Source organism: Tamandua tetradactyla, chromosome 22, assembly GCF_023851605.1.
Source record: "Tamandua tetradactyla isolate mTamTet1 chromosome 22, mTamTet1.pri, whole genome shotgun sequence".
Classification (NCBI taxonomy): Eukaryota; Metazoa; Chordata; class Mammalia; order Pilosa; family Myrmecophagidae; genus Tamandua; species Tamandua tetradactyla.
Window position 1 is genome coordinate 9,531,901 of NC_135348.1, and position 16,891 is coordinate 9,548,791.

General features: G+C 36.7%; 2 pseudogenes; both read left to right on the forward strand.

Moving 5' to 3' along the window:
* Positions 1–1,743: 1,743 nt before the first annotated feature.
* Positions 1,744–2,032, forward strand: LOC143666041 (large ribosomal subunit protein eL37-like; annotated as a pseudogene).
* A 12,237-nt stretch (positions 2,033–14,269) lies between these two features.
* On the forward strand, positions 14,270–15,594 carry LOC143665969 (PAN2-PAN3 deadenylation complex subunit PAN3 pseudogene; annotated as a pseudogene).
* Positions 15,595–16,891: the final 1,297 nt, after the last annotated feature.

Genomic DNA, 16,891 nt, shown 5'->3' on the forward strand with positions numbered 1-16,891 from the left:
GCACAATATCCGATCTGTGAGGACATCCTTTTTACTCTCGATTTGTATCCATAACCCAGCTACTTTTCACTATCTTCACTGCTCCCAAATGGTATTGAGCCACCATCATCTCATTCCGTGCCATAACCTCCTACTTGGTCATCCTGCCCACTCCCCTCCCCAAATATTCTCAACACAGTAGCCAGAGTGACAACTCTGCCTGCTACTCTCCCCCTGTTTATGCTCCAGCCACACAGGTCTTGCTGTTTATCCAACATGTCAATACCAAGCATGGCCCCACCTTAGGTTGTTCGTTCACTTCTTCCCTCTGTGTAAAATGTTCTTTCCCCAGACAGCCACATGCCTAACTTTCTCACATATTTTAGGTTTTTTTCTCAGATGCCATGTTTTCAAGATTTATTGAACAACAGTAGTTAAAACCACAAACTGCCTCCCATCTGAGTACTTCTGATTCCCTTTAACCTGCTTTGTTTTTCTTTTTTCCATAGTACTTAATACCTTCTAATATATTAAGCAATTTATTTATTAATATATTAGGTCTTCTCTTTCCTCTCTAAAATGTGAGTTCAGTCAGGGCAGAGATTTTTGTATGTTTTTGTCCATTTATGTTGTCTAAAGTACCTAGAACAGTGTGGAATGTTTGAGTAAATCTTGGCCAAGTTCCTTAACTTCTTTTAAATTTCAGGTATCCTTATCTGTAAAGTGAAAATGACAATGCATAACTTGCAGGATTATTGTGAGAAGTGAACTGGTTAATTTACGCTTAATCTCTGGTACATAGAGGGCAGGCCAAAATGAATTATTCTTCCCCATTTTATTTTATTCTATTTGCTTACAAGAATAATGGATTTTTTAATTAATAGACTCTATAGTATGCTTTTTCTGCTTTTCTTGTTCCTTTATTGTAGACTGATCTTACAATACCCATTAGAAACCATGTTTCCTGTGCAGCCAGCTTCACTTGACCAAATTATAATATTTTATTGCACAAGGTCATACAACCTAAATATCTTTTAAATATCTTATGTTAAACTGATAAATCAAGCATTGTAAGAGGAAAGATTATTATCACTAAATCATTTGTTCACATGACATAAGCATTCTGGCCACCACCTAAACAGCCTTAAAACATTAGTCTTGTGACTATAAACTCATTTCATCCCCCTGTTCTCAATGCAAGTCATATTTAATCTTATAAGAGAAGACTCATGTGCAGAATAGCCACGGCTTCTTGAAGAGTGAGTTATTAACTGGCTTGTGGCAGGATGGGGGAAGGGTTGCTACTTCTCATTGGAGGAGATGTCTGAGTTGGGTTTTGTAAAAGTAATGTGTTAGATTGACCAAGAAGAAAAAGAATTCCTGGTAGATGGAATATCATTTTTGAAGACAAAGATATAGAATGCATGGCATAGTCTTATTGCTATGAAGAGATTTATTTTGCTGGAACATAAAAAATTAGTAGCATGAAGAAAGGAAGAAAGGAGAGAGGGACAGAAAATGAAGCCACAGAAGTTGGCAAGGGCCAAATCATGAAGAACCTCTTCTGCAATGATGATTATTTTATTGACTGTTCAAAAGCAGTGAACAGTTTGAAGAAAAGGGAATTATTAGATTTGTTTTGCAGAATGATCACCTGAACAGCCGTTTGGCGAACCTGATTGGAAAGACAAAACAAGGAGCAAGAAGACCACTGAGGAAGTTGCAAAAGTCTACACTCCTTTTGGTCTTGGTGGCAGAAACGAGATGACGAAGAGGGCATCATCATTTGGAAAACTTCACAATAAGACCCACACCTGTGTCACCACTGTGGCTCAATGGCCCACCACTCCCAGAAGCTGACCTGTGAAAAGTGGCTACTCTGCCAAGTGCAAGACAAAGCATAACTAGAGTGGCAAGGCCAAAGAAGAAGTACAACTGGTACTGATCAAATGAGGCATCTAAAAATTGTATACTGCAGATTCAGGCATGGATTCTGTGGAGGAGCAACTCCTAAACTCAAGAGGCAGCTGTTGCAGCATCCAGTTCCTCTTAAGGATTTGACTGATTAGCTGTGCAATAAATGCTCTGGTTTAAAAAAAAAAAAAAATGATGTTTTAAGGCATTTTAATAATAAAAAAAAGTCTACATGCAAGAAATATGGACTTGAACATCTGAATATAGGCAGAGACCTGGGAATCTGAGAGGGGCCAGAGAATTTAAGAGCTGTTAATGAAAGCGAAATCCTCAGAATTGGTGATGAGTAGATGCTGAGGAATGCATAAGGGAAAATAACAATTTGAGGTTGGTGTATTAGTCAGGCCTCTACATAGAAGCAGAAAAGACAGAATATATATGTATATAAATATTATGAGATTTATTGTAGGAATTGGCTCACAGAACCAAGGGGATTAGCAAGTCCAAATTCTGTAGGGCAGGGCCACAAGTTGGGAACTCCAGTGAAGGTTTCAGTGAATTCCCCAGAAGCTGGTTAGCTGAATTAGAAATAGAAATTGTTCTCTTTGACCTCTAAAATCATCAGTTCTCCCTTTCAGGCCTTCAGCTGATTGGTCGAGACTTCTTCCTTTGCTGAAGAAAATTGCCTTTGTTGATTGTATGAGTGGTCAGCCATAGATGCAATCAACTGACTAATTATTTAAATCCATGGAATACCTTCAAAGTACCAATCAGACCAGTGCTTATTTGATCAAACAACTGGACACCATAACCTGGCCAAGTCAACACATGAGGTTAACCATCACAGATGACATAACCAGATATGATGATAGCCAAAACTTAAAACCACAAGGTAATTATTTGTCACTTGTTTATTTTGTTTTATTTCAGTTTGGTGGCAGGAAACAGAATATAAATTGTGGGTAGACAATTCAAACAATCACATTCTTACTGTTCTCAGAACTACACTGCCTCATTTTCCTTCTGCTACATTCTGTAAACAAAATTCTAATCATGGGTGAAGCCAACTGCCTGCTTTCTGTAAAACTGAATCAATAGAAATACTACCCAACCAGAAAGTTCAAATGACATTTATATTTGATAAGCTCATTATATGCCCAGAAATATTACTGTATTTTCTCTTGTTTTCCATGTTTATTCCACACATTCTCCATTCTTCTCAATTCTCTAAGTATCCCTCTTCCTACTCCTCTCAAGAGATGAGAAAATAGAAGCCATCAGAATGCAAAATGCCTAGTGTTCCTTCAAAAAAACCATATGATATGAATTTTTTTATTCTTCTTCCTTTCAGTTGCAATAAAAACATTTATGCTCCTATATTTCTTCTAGCTAAGAAAAATTTGATCACTCGACTTCAAATCTTATCACTGTTCATATCCGTTGGAACTCTGAAACATCAATCACCTCTTCCTCTCCCTTTCCTTTACCTTTATCTTCTCCCACTGTACTGACTCCATTGTTAAACATAACAGAGATTTCCAAACATTAAAAACTAAAGCATCCTTTTCTGCCCCAAACCCCACATTCAGCTTCCACTCTTTTTCCTGCACAGCCAAACCTTCAGGTGTTGACTCTGTCTTTGTTTCTTTACTCACTTCTTAACATACTGTAATCTGGTTTCTTCCACTTTATTCAAACTGCTCAATCTAGGAGAAACCAATGACTTAGATATTCTAAAGTCTTTATCTTGTTTAACTTCTCGTTGTCTTGATGTTATATACTGTTTCTTCTTTCTTGAAAAGTTCTCTTCTTTTGACTTTCTCTGTTGTGCCTTCTTTGGCTATTTCTTCTTCATCTCATTTGACAGGCTCCTCTTCCTCTATCCATTCCTAACGTGCTGCTAGTTCTCAAATTTCTTTTTTAAGTCCTCTGCTCTTCTTACTCCATATTTTCTCTCTCTTTATTTAAATCACCATCTTTATATATTGATGACCTCTAAATCTCTTCTAGCTCATATTCTCTGAGAATTCTAGAACTGTGTAACAACTGTTTCCTAGATATCTCTACTTGGATACCTTGCAAATTATAAATATGCAATTCCCCCCAAATATTTCCAAACTTCTCATACTCAAGAGTTTAGAATTTCCATAAAAGTCCACTATCTACCCAGTTTCCCAAATACCTTTGTACCAGTCACCACTTTACACACTTCACTTCAGCCCAATGTCCTACATTCTCCTCCTCAAACAAGTCAAACCTAGCCCCACTTCTAGGCCTTTACATTCATTGGGCATTTTATCAAGGTTACTCTTTTTGTTTATGTTTTTATTTTAATGCAATTTTATTGATATATATTCAAATACCGTGTAATCATCCCAAAGTATACAATCAAATGGTTCACAATATCAGCATATAACTATGTGTTTATCATCACAATTGATTTTTGTGTGTGCATGTGAAAAATAACATATATGCAAAAAAGCAATAGATTTCAAAGCACATTGCAACAGTTAGTTGTAGAACAGGTGTCAGAGTTTGGTTTGGGTTAAAATTTCACAATTTTAAGTTTTTACTACTAGCTGCCCGAAGATACTGAAGACTAAAAGAAGTATCAATATAATGATTCAACAGTCATACTCATTTATTAAACCCTACCTTCCTTGTGTAACTCCATCATCTCCTTTAATCTTTCTCCCACTCCTTAGGGTTATTTGAGCTATACCTATTCTAACTTTTTCATGTTGGGAGGTGCTGTCGATAATATAGGGTGAGGAGATGAAACTAGTTTATGTTTTGGAGAGGCTGGCCCCTCTAGTTTTCAGGACTTATCTGGTCCAGGGACCCATCTGAAGGTTGTAGGTTTCTGGAAAGTTATCCTAGTGCATGGAACTTTTGTAGAATCTCATATAATGCCCTAAGTGTTCTTTAGGGTTGGCAGAAATGATTTTGGTTGGGGTTTGGCAAACTATGATAGGTAGCAATGTCTAACTGAAACTTGCTTAAGAGTAGTAGCCAGTGTCCTCTCTACTCAATTTGAACTGTCTCAGCCACTGATACCTTACTTGCTATACTTCTTCAAGACTGCTCTTTTAAAAGTTCTTCCTAAACTGGTACGTCCTTAATCTTCACCTCAAATGTTAGCTTAGCATTTCCTGATCCCCTATCTAAAATGAGTACATGTCACTCTCTCTTCATAATCCTGTTTGGTCTTTTCATAATCCTCATCAGAGTCAGTAATTATCTTATTTGTTTATCTCCTCCACTAAAATGTCAGTTCTCTGAGGATATAAATTATGCCTATGTTGTTCACCATTGTATTCTCTGTATGTAGCACTGTTCTTGCCAAATCACACTGGCTCAATAAACATTTTTAAATGAATTTGTTGGACATTCTCTTAGGCTGCATTGCAGAAGGTCAAGCAGGTAACCCAGGAAAGGCCATGCAAAAATCTGAATGGAAGAATTTCTAGCATTTGTTAATCCTACGTATTGAACATACTACTAGAATATTTATTGTACAGCCTGGTTTTTATTAGAGTGATTTGTGTTACTAAACAAAATATATTCTCTTTTGCTAAAATTAAATTAAGGAGATTGAGTTGTTTAATTAATTTTCAATGCTAATGCAGATAATCCAGGAAATCAAGAAGAGAGAATAAATTAGGCACTATTAACACTTTACTCCATTTTATAATCTTAATAATTCACATGCATTTTATTGAGGAAATAAGGATAAAGTAACAGGCTAAATAGTTTACAATAGACTTTGATATTAAAAAAACATAAGTAATGGGTAGAAAGCATAGCAACCCTGTAGCTCTACATAGACATAAAGCTTGCTGCAATCACTAGTACTTTATTTTTCCCTCCTTACTTAATCAATTTTGTCAGTTATAGAGGAAACAACATTATGATGCCTGTGGATTGGAAAGTCCCTGCCCAAGTTCAATTCTATAATATAGAAAAGGGGCCTAAATAAGACCCTTACAAGCTTGATTGACTACTTAAGTACTAATTCATTCTCTTATCTTGAAAGGTGAGGGAAAAGTTTTAGACCTAGTGTAAAAACTGCACTTTGCACAACACTACAGGATACAAGGGATGCACCTGCAATGCATACAAGGGGTGGATGGATGACAAGACTTTGGAAAAGCAGCTGCAATGGAAAAGAGAATTATGTGTGTGTGCAAGAGAGATTTCAAACAAAGGATGCATGGTACTTGGAAACTGACCGAATATGGAGAATAGTAAGATAATTCAAAGGCAACTTAAGTTTTTATATTGGATAAGTAGGAGACGAATGGCATATTTCTAGAAGCAGAGGACAAAGGAAGAAGTGCAGTTGTGGGGAAAAAAGACAAAGTAATCGTGGGAAAAAAAGACAAAGTAATCTATTTCAGAGGCATGGAGTTAGAGATACCAAATGTTGAGGATAGCAGGCTGTGAAAATGAAAGACCTATGTAACTTAGGAAAAACTCAAGGTGGGAGATGTAATAGAAGTCACTATGAAAAATTATATCACTAAAAGAAAGCACAGAAGTCCAGATTTATCATTGGGAATGCTTACATTAAAAGAAAGAAAAGATAGAAGAAGAATCATTAATATAGACAGGGACATAAAATGCATGTCAAGGAGGCAAGGAAGAAGAGAGCTTGAAAGAATAAAAGAATAATAAAGAGTCCAAGTCTAGTAACTTCATGTTTAAGATAGGTTCCGGATGAAAATGGTGGGGGGGGGGGGAATGGGGAGAAAAAGAGCAGAAATCAAGCATAGATCAGTTACTTTGTACCAGAAACTTTATGTACAATATCTCTAACACTGGAGATGGATACTCTATCTATTTTTTTCTAAGTAATAGAGCCAGAATTGAAATCAAGATCAGTGGTTCTCCTACGCCCTTTCATTTTTCTGCTACTACACCAAGCTGCTTTGAAAGATCTATACAGAATCTGAAAGGATATGCAAGTGAAGTCACAACACAGTATAGCAGGGAAAATAGAATTGATATGTATGAATAAATAATTAATGCATAAATAAGTAAATCTACTCTAAAAACATTAATATAGAGCAAAGTCTTATGTTTTTCAACATTATAGATAGATCATCAAGTGCCAAAAGGAGGAAGCATTCATGGATTTCATGATTAGTCAAAGTTGATAGTCCCAAACAAAAACATTTTATCACCAGATAAAATAGTTACTTTTGTTTGTTATAAGTATCCATCTCTTATCCTTGTATTTGTTTTCTCTTACTTCTTCATTCCAATTAGTTCAAAGTAGTGGCGCCCAGGAGCAAGGGTCCAGCTCCTTTGCAAGTTAATAAAAGTTAGGATCCAGCTATTGAAAGTTTATAAAGATGGAAATGTGGAGGGATAGGAGAGTAACATCAGACAACAGTATTAAATTTTAATAATAAAATTAAACTACAAGCATTCATTAAGCCTGAAGGGACACCACATAGGCCATTTTAATTTTGTTGTTATTTTAATAAAAACACTTTTTGATATCTGCCATGAATGCAACCTGGTAAGCCTGAATTGCCAGAACCTTCATGCTAGAGTAAGAGGAAGGTATTTGCAAGGAAGAAGTTTACATAGTCACACACATACAGTAGACAGACCAGAATTGGGAGTATTTAAAAAGAAGGAAGAGAGAAATGTATATCTCAGTTTTGGGATTAGAAGCATCCCTATGGGGATATTTTCCTCTAGATTTGTAAATCAAGGATCCCTTTCATCTACCTCAGTTTAGAAGAAGTCTATAACATGAAGTCAGAATTCCCACCTATTTAATAGAAATCCCTCTGCAAGTATATTAGAAATTTTCCAGATGAACATTAGGTACTAGTTTGTTAAGCTGCTGGAATGCAATATACCAGAAATGGAATGGCTTTTAAAAAGGGAATTTATAAGTTGCAAGTTTACAGTTCTAAGCCTATAAAAATGTCCAAACGAAGACATCTAGGGAAAGATACCTTAATTCAAGAAAGGCCGATGGGTCTGAAACACGTCTGTCACTCTGGAAATCACGTGGCTGGCATCTGCTGGGCCCTTGCTTCTGGACTCCCTGCTTTCAGCCTTTGTTCCTGTGGGGGTACCTCACTTTGCTTCACTGTGGTCAACTTTCATCTCTTGGTTTTGCTTGGCTCTCTTTGGGTTCTGGCTTGCTTAACATCTCATGGCCACATCAGCTGAGATCCACACATCTCCAAACATTTGTATCTCTGTCAAATCTACATCTGCTTTCTATCAGCTCTCTTCTGTCAGCTCTCTCCAAAATGTTTCCTCTTTTAAAGGATTTCAATAAACTAATCAAGACCCACCATTTACAAAAAGTAAAATATCTAAGAATAAATTTACTTAAGGGTGCAAGACTTTATCCTTAAAACAAACAAACAAACAAACAAAAACGCTGCTAAAAGAAATTAATATAAATCTAAATAAATGGCAAGTCATCCCATGTTCATAGATTGTAAGAGGTAACATTTCTATTATGCCACTATTAACCAAAGCAATATAAATTCATGCAATCCCTATGAAAATTCCAGATGACTGTTTTTGCAGAAATGGAAAAACTGATCCTTAAATTTATTTGGAACTGTAAGGGGCCCCAAAGAGCCAAAACAATCTTGAAAAAGAACAGGGTTGGAGGATTCACACATCTGGGTTTGAAATTGTATTACAAAGCAGAAGGAATCAAAACAGTGTGGTACTGACACAAAGATAAACAAATAGATTAGTGTAACAGAATTGAAAGTCCAGAAATAAACCCACATATATATGACCAATTGAATTTGTATAGGGGTGCTAAATAGATGCATCAGTGCAGTGAAGAAAGAATAGTGAGTATCCACATGCAAAAGAATGAAATTAGATACATATATCACACCATTTACAAAACTCAACTCAAAATGGGTCAAGGATCTAAGTATAGGAGTTCTACTATAAAACTCTTGGGACATAATATAAGGACAAGAATTCATTACCTGGGATTTGGCAATGGATTCTTAGCTACGACACTAAAAGCACAAGCTACAAAAGAAACAATAGACAAAATCAAGTTCATCACAATTTAAAACTTTATTTTCTTGAAGGAATTATCAAGAAAGTGAAAAACAGCCTACAAAGTGGGAGAAAATAGTTTCAAATCATATATCAGAGAAAGGTTTAATATTTATATTATATAAAGAATTCCTACAACTCAACCACAGAAAGACAAACAACCCAATAAAAATTGGGCAAAAGACTTGAATAGACATTTCTCCTAAGAAGATATATAAAAGGCCGAGAAATACATGAAAAGGTGCTCAATGTCATTAGCCATTGGAGAAAATATAAATTAAAACCAAAATGAGATACCACTTCACAGATACAAAGATGGATATTATTTAGAAAAAGGAAAATAACAAATGTCAAAGAGGATATGGAGAAATAGGAACACATTCATTGTTGGTGAGAATGTAAAATAGTGTCACCAGCAAAAATTGAAGAAGCGTAAACACATCTTAAATCATTCTGTGAGGGCAGCATCACCCCAGTACTCAAACCAGATAAAGATACCACAAGAAAAGAAAATTACAAAGCAATAACATTTGTGAATATAAATGTAAAAGTCCTTAACAAAATTTTAGCAAATCCAATAGGGCAATGAAAGAATTATACACCATCCAGTGGGATTTATCCTAGGAATTCAAAGGCACTTCAACATAAGAAAATAAATTAATGTAATCTATCATATATATATCAGCTGAGGTTCTCTAGAGAAACAGAATCAACAGGAGATATCCACAAATAAAAGATTTATAAAAGTGTCTCATGCAACCATGGGGATGTAAGGGTTCAAGGTCTGTGGGGCATGCTACGAACTGGCAGCTCCACTGAAGGTCCTCAATGAACTCTCAGGAGAGAGTGGCTGGCTGAAGCAGAAAGAGAGGTTGTCTCTTTTGAATCCTCCTTAAAAGATTTCCAGTGATTAGATTAAATGTCACTCATTACAGAAGATACTCCCCTTAGCTAATTGCAGTTGTAATCAGCTGTGACTTAGCCAGTGTGCTCATGATTTAAGTCCATGCAATGTTCTCACAGCAACAGATAGGCCAGTGGTTGCTTGACCAGACAACTGAGCACTATCATCTGGCCAAGTTGATACGTGAACCTGACCATCACAGCACATAATAGAATGAAAGAAAGAAAAATCACATCATCACTCAATTGACTCAGAAAAAGCATCTGACAAAGTTTAAGATCACTTCTTGGTAAAAACACTTAGAAAACTAGGAATAAGTGGAAAGTTCTTTAACAAGATGTGCTGATTTGATCTTATGGACCCCAGAAAAGCCATGTCTTTTAATCCTCATTCAATATTGCTGGGTGGTTTTTTTTTATTGTCCATGGAGGTGTGACCCACCCAATTGTGGGTGGTAACTTTTGATTAGATGATTTCCATACAGGGGTGTCTCCACCCATTCAAGGTGAGATAGCTTACAGGAGCCTTTAAGAGGGAACCCTTTTAGAAAGAGCCACAGAGCCTGTACAGCCAGAGACCTTTGGAGATGAAGAAGTAAAACACCTTGGGAGGAGCATCATGAAACAAGAAGCCAGAAGAGAAAACTAGCAGACATCTTGCTATGTGCCCTTCCAGCCAAGAGAGAAACCCTGAATGTCATCAGCTTTCTTGAACCAAAGTATCTTTCCCTGAATGTCTTAGATTGGACATTTCTTTAGATTTGCTTTAATTTGGACAACTTCTACAGCCTTAGAGCTGTAAATTTACAACTTAATAAATTCCCCTTTTAAAAAACCTGAATGGTGTATCACATTCCAGCAGCTAGCAAATTAGAACACAAGATAAATGGCATTTATGAAAAACCAAATCTAACATCATATTCAATGGTGAAAAACTGAAGGCTTTCCCACTAAGAACAAGAACAAGACAAGGATGCCTATTGTCACCTCTATTTAACATTGCACTGGAAGTTCTAGCCAGAGCAATTAATCAGGAAAAAGAAATAAAAGTCATCATAATTGGCAAGGAAGAAGTAAAACTTTCCCTATTTGTAGATGTCAAAATCTTACACCTAAAAAAATTCTAGAAAATCCACAAAAAGCTCCTAGAGCTAATAAATTATTTCAGCAAAGTTGTGGGGTACAAATCAACACTCAAAAATCAGTAGTATTGGAGTTCAGCCAAGATGGTGGCTTAGTGAGGTGTGGAATTTAATGCATCCTCCAGTGCAGCTAGTAAATAGCCAGGAACAGTACAGAACAACTGCTGGGACCACATCAGTGACCGGACACACAGTGTACCCTTGTCTGGATAAGCTGAACTGGCTGCGAGCCCACCCAGAACCATGAGTCCCCCAAACCATGGAGGCTGGCACCCCTCCCCTATAGGCTGGGTCCCAAAGGGGGAAGGAAAGAGACTCTACTAACAGCAAGAGGCTGAGTGCAACCAAGCTCCAATTGTGGAACTAATTAACAGATTCTGACTAATAAAAATAGGCCCCAGCTCAGCTAAATATTGAATAAAAGCTAAAGGTACTAGTTTTAGCCCTGGCTAAGAGGGGGCAGGACTGACAGGGGAGAAAAACAATGAGGTTTTTTGGATTGGACAGCACAAAACACTTGAAAAGTTCTGAACCCTAAAAAAAAAGGAGGAAGCACATAGGAACTGGAGGTACATGGAACAACGTACCAAATTAAGCTCTTTATTAACAAACCTGGAGGACAGGCTTCCTGCTCTGCAAAGGATTTTTTTCCCTTTTTTCTACCACTTAAAACTGCTCTCAAGCTGCAACTGCCCCAGGCAAGGACAGAATTACGCTTGTCTGAGAAAGAGGCTGGTCAGGTGAAAGGAAGTAATTCCCTGGAGGTTGTGCCTTCCCCAGGAGAGGGGTGGGGTCCAGCTAAGTGGAATCCCTCCCTCAAGGAATTCAGACCCCAGGGACTGGAAAACTGAAGGGATTAAAGCCAGTCTACAACCTCTCCTCTGTCTCAACCACATCCCCAACAGGAAGATTCTGCTGAAGTTGAAGGTACTGCATCACTTTATCTTGGTGAGACCCTTAGGCAAACAAACACCACATACTGGACAGGATAGGAAAAACACAGAGTCTAGAGGCTTCATAGGAAAGTCTGTCAACCTCCTGGGTCTTACCCTCAGGGAAAACTGACTCAGGTGACTCTTTTCTCCTGAGAGGAAGCCAGTCTGGTCTGGGAAAATCTGACTGGGGTCTATAATACCTATAATAAATAGACTTTCCTAAGCAAAAAAAAAAAAAAAAAAAAAAAAAGGCATCATACAGGCAGGGCAAGAAACAAGAAAACAAGAACTTAAAAATTCTCATCCATTAAACAAACCTATGCTAGAGGTCTAGAATAAACTGAACTGAATGTCAAAGAACAGATAGAGAACTAAGCCATCCAGCAAGAAAATCCTAGATAAAAGAGTGAGAACTATCTCCAGAATAATCTAATTAAGGAAATTAAATGCCAGATGCCAACAAAAAATAACAAATCATACTAGGAAAATTGAAGATATGGGCCAGTCAAAGGAACAAATCAACAATTCAAATGAGATACAGAAGTTGAAACAATTAATTCAGGATGTTTGAAAAGACATGGAAAATTTCATCAAAAATCAAATAAACAAATTGAGAGAGGATAAAAGAAGGCAAGGGATGAACAAAAAGAAGAAATTGAAAGTCTGAAAAAACAAATCACAGAGGTTATGGAAATGATGGCACAGTAGAAGAGATTAAAAAAAACATTGGAAACCTACAATGTTAGATTTCAAGAGGCAGAAGATAGGATTAGTGAACTGGAGGATGGGACATCAGAAATCTGACAAGCAAAAGAAAATATAAGGAAAAGAATGGAAAAATATGAGCAAGGACTCAGGGAACTGAATGACAACATGAAGCTCACAAATATACGTGTTGTGGGTGTCCCAGAAGAAGAGAAGGGAAAAGGAGGAGAAAGACTAATGGAGGAAATTATCACCAAAAATTTCCCCACTCTTATGGAGACTTAAAATTACAGATCCAAGAAGAGTAGAATATCCCAAACAAAATAGTTCCAAATAGGCATACTCCAAGACACTTACTAATCAGAATGTCAAATGCCAAATAGAAAGGAAGGATTCTGAAAGCAGCAAAGAAAAGTGTTCCATCACATACAAGGGAAGCCCAATAAGACTATGTGTAGATTTCTCAGCAGAAACCATGGAGGTAAGAAACAGTGGTATGATATATTTAAGATTCTAAAAGAGAAAAACCGCCAACCAAGAATTCTATATTCAGCAAAATTGTCCTTCAAAAATGTGGGGGAAATTAAAACATTTTCAGACAAAAAAATCACCGAGAGAATTTGTGACCAAGAGACTGGCTCTGTAAGAAATACTGAAGGAAGCACTAGAGACAGATAGGAAAAGACAGGCAAGAGAGGTCTGGAGAAGAGTGTAGAAAGGAAAACTATTAGCAAAGGTAAAAAGAGGAAAAAATAAATATGGCATATAAAATCCAAAAGGCAAAATGGTAGAAGTACTGCCCTTACAGTAATAACACTAAATGTTAATGGGTTAAACTCCACAATCAAAAGATGTAGACTGGCAGAGTGGATTAAAAAACAGGACTCATCTATATGCTGACTACAGGAGACAAATTTTAGACAAACGTAGGTTGAAACAGGTTGAAAGTGAAAGGTTGGGAAAAGATATTTCATGAAAGCAACAATAAAAAAAGAGTAGGAGTAGCTATACTAATATCCAACAAATTAGACTTCAAATGTAAAACAATTAAAAGAGACAAAGAAGGGCGCTATGTACTAATAAAAGGAACAATTCAACAAGAAGACATAGCAATCATAAATATTTATGCCAGAGGGTTCCAAAATACATGAGACAACACTGAAAAGAGAAATAGACACATCTACCATAATAATTGGAGATTTCAATTCCCTGCTCTCATCAATGGACAGAACATCCAGACAGAGGATCAAAAATGAAATAGAGAATTTGAATAATGCAATAAATGAACTACACATAATAGATATTTATAGAACATTACACCCCACACCAGCAGAATACATCTTTTTCTCAAGTGCTCATGGATCATTCTCAAGGATAGACCAAATGCTGGGTCATAAAGCAAGTCTCAAAAATTTACGAAGATTGAAATCACACAAAGCACTTTCTCAGATCATAAAGGAATGAAAATTGAAATCAATAACAGGCAGAGGGCCAGAAAATTCACAAATATATGGAGGCTCAACAACACACTCTTAAACAACCGATGGGTCAAGGAAGAAATTACAAGAGAAATCAGTAAATATCTTGAAGCAAATGAAAATGGAAACACAACATATCAAAATTTATGGGATGCACAGAAGAAGTCATACTCCAAATCCATACTCCAAAAATTACATGGTGCCTTCTAGTGCCTCTACACCTGTTAATAATCCTGTTTCTCAGACTTCATCTTCTGGTCAGGTGATCCAGAAGGAAACTGTATGTGGAATGACTTACTTCTATACAGACACAACACCAGCACCTTTGAATGGAATGGTATTTACAAACTATCATATTTATCCTCCAACTGCACCTCATGTTGCTTATATGCAACCAAAAGCAAATGCACCTTCCTTCTTTATGGCTGATGAGCTCCAACAGGAGCTGATCAACAGACATTTACTAACAATGGCTCAAATTGATCAAGCAGATATGCCAGCTGTTCCTACAGAAATTGACAGCTACCATAACCTGTTCCCTCTACAACCACTGCCACCACCAAACCAGATACAGAAATCAAGTAATTTGGGGTACCCTACATCTTGCTACAAAACTGTAAATAGCAAAGATGATCTGCCATATTGCCTTAGGAGGATACACGGTTTCCGTCTTTTAACACAAAGTACATGGTGTTGGTCGATATGTGGAAAAAAATTCAGCACTTAAATATTGTTACCTTGCATGAAGTATTTGCCACTAAAGCATTTGCTGAGCCTCCTCTTGTGTCTGCATATGTTTTCCATGCGGGAGGGGAAACTATGATGAGCAGGCACTTCAATGACCCTAACGCTGATGCCTATTTCACCAAGCAAAAGTGGGGTCAACATGATGGACCATTGCCCAGACAGCATGCTGGATTATTGCCAGAATCTCTTATCCGGTCATATATTGTCCAACTAAGTTCTGCATTGCATACCATTCATACAACAGTTTTGGCATGCTGGGTTATGGACCCAACAAAGATTCTGATAACTGGCAAAATGAGGTTGTGAGTAAATTGTGTTGGCATTTTTGATGTTTTAACCTTTGATAATAGTCAGAATAATAATTCAATGGCATTGATGGCTCAATACCAGCAAGCTGATCTGATATCATTAGGAAAAGTTGTGTTGACTTTGACTTGCAACTCTTTGGCAGGAATTCAGCAAGAGAATTTACAGAAATTCATGGAACTAATGACAGGCAACTACTCTTCTGACCTGAAGAACATGATTTCGTATCTACTGACTGGTCAAAACAGGATGCGAAGTGTAAATGACATCGTGCCCATGATTGGTGCTCGATTTTATACTCAATTGGATGCTGTTCAGATGAGAAATGATGTCATAGAGGAAGACCTTGCAAAGGAAGTTCAAAATGGAAGACTGTTTAGGCTTCTAGCAAAATTAGGAACAATCAATGAGAGGCCAGAGTAAGGATTCAAAGTATTTTACAGTGTTTTCAATTCAAGGGCACTATTTTGCATAACAATGAGTGTACCTTCTTCTTGCTGGTTTTATTTGAAAAAAATATATATCATGTGAAGTGACTTGAAGATGGTTGATAGCCATTAGAATGTTGTTTTTGAACCTAAGTGCCGTTGTCCTTATGGATTTTACACATGTACAGAGAATGCATTGCCTTAGAAATCACTGATTTCTTTTGCACTTTTGAGGGGAAACATAGTTGATGACTAAAACTACCTCTATGCTGTCTCCTTTTTGAAGCCTGGTTAAATCAGTTTAACTTGGACAGTTTAGAGACTTCAAAAATTTAATTGTTAATGTGCCTCTTCTGTGAAAGTACATTTTTTATAGCTGTCATGTCAGTGGTGTTGGACATTCATCACTGTCTTACACTTTTTAGTTCTGCCACTAAATCATCAAGAAATGTAAGCAGAGTTAATATTTGTATTCCATAACTGCTGAAGACAAGAAGAATAGGACTGTGCTGTTATGGCTATCCTATATGTTGCTTTTCAGGAATGTTAATAAATACCATTGCCTGGGGGATATTTTTGACCATGAAAAAATATATATATAGGATGCAGCAAAGCTAAGAGGGAAATTTGTTGCCCTAAATGCCTTTATCAAAAAAGAAGAAAGAGCAAAAATTGAGGACTTAACTATTCACTTGGAAGAACTAGAGAAAGAACAGCAAACTAACCCCAAAGCAAGCAAAAGGAAAGAAATCATGAAGATTAGGGCACAAATAAATGAAATTTAGAACACAAAAACAATTGAGAAAATCAACAAAACCAGAAGTTGGTCCTATAGGAAAATCAATAAAATTGATGGACCCTTAGCAAGGTTAACAAAAAAGAAGAAGAGAAAGGATGTAAATAAATAAAATCAGAAATGAAAGAGGAGACATAACTACCAATCCTGCAGAAATAAAGGAGGTAATGAGAGGATACTAAAAATAACTTTATGCTAATAAGCTAGGCAACATAGATGACATGGCCAACCTCCTAGAAAAGCATGAACAACCAATATTGACTTGAGAAGAAATAGATGACCTCAACAAACCAATCACAAGTAATGAAATTGAATCAGTTATTAAGAAGCTCCCAAAAAAGAAAGTCCAGGACCAGATGGCTTCACATGTGAATTCTGCTAAACATCCAAGAAAGAATTAGTACTATCCTGTGCAAACACTTCAAAAAATATAAAGAGGATGGAAACTACCTACCTCATTCTATGAAGCCAAAATCACACTCATACCAAAGCCAGA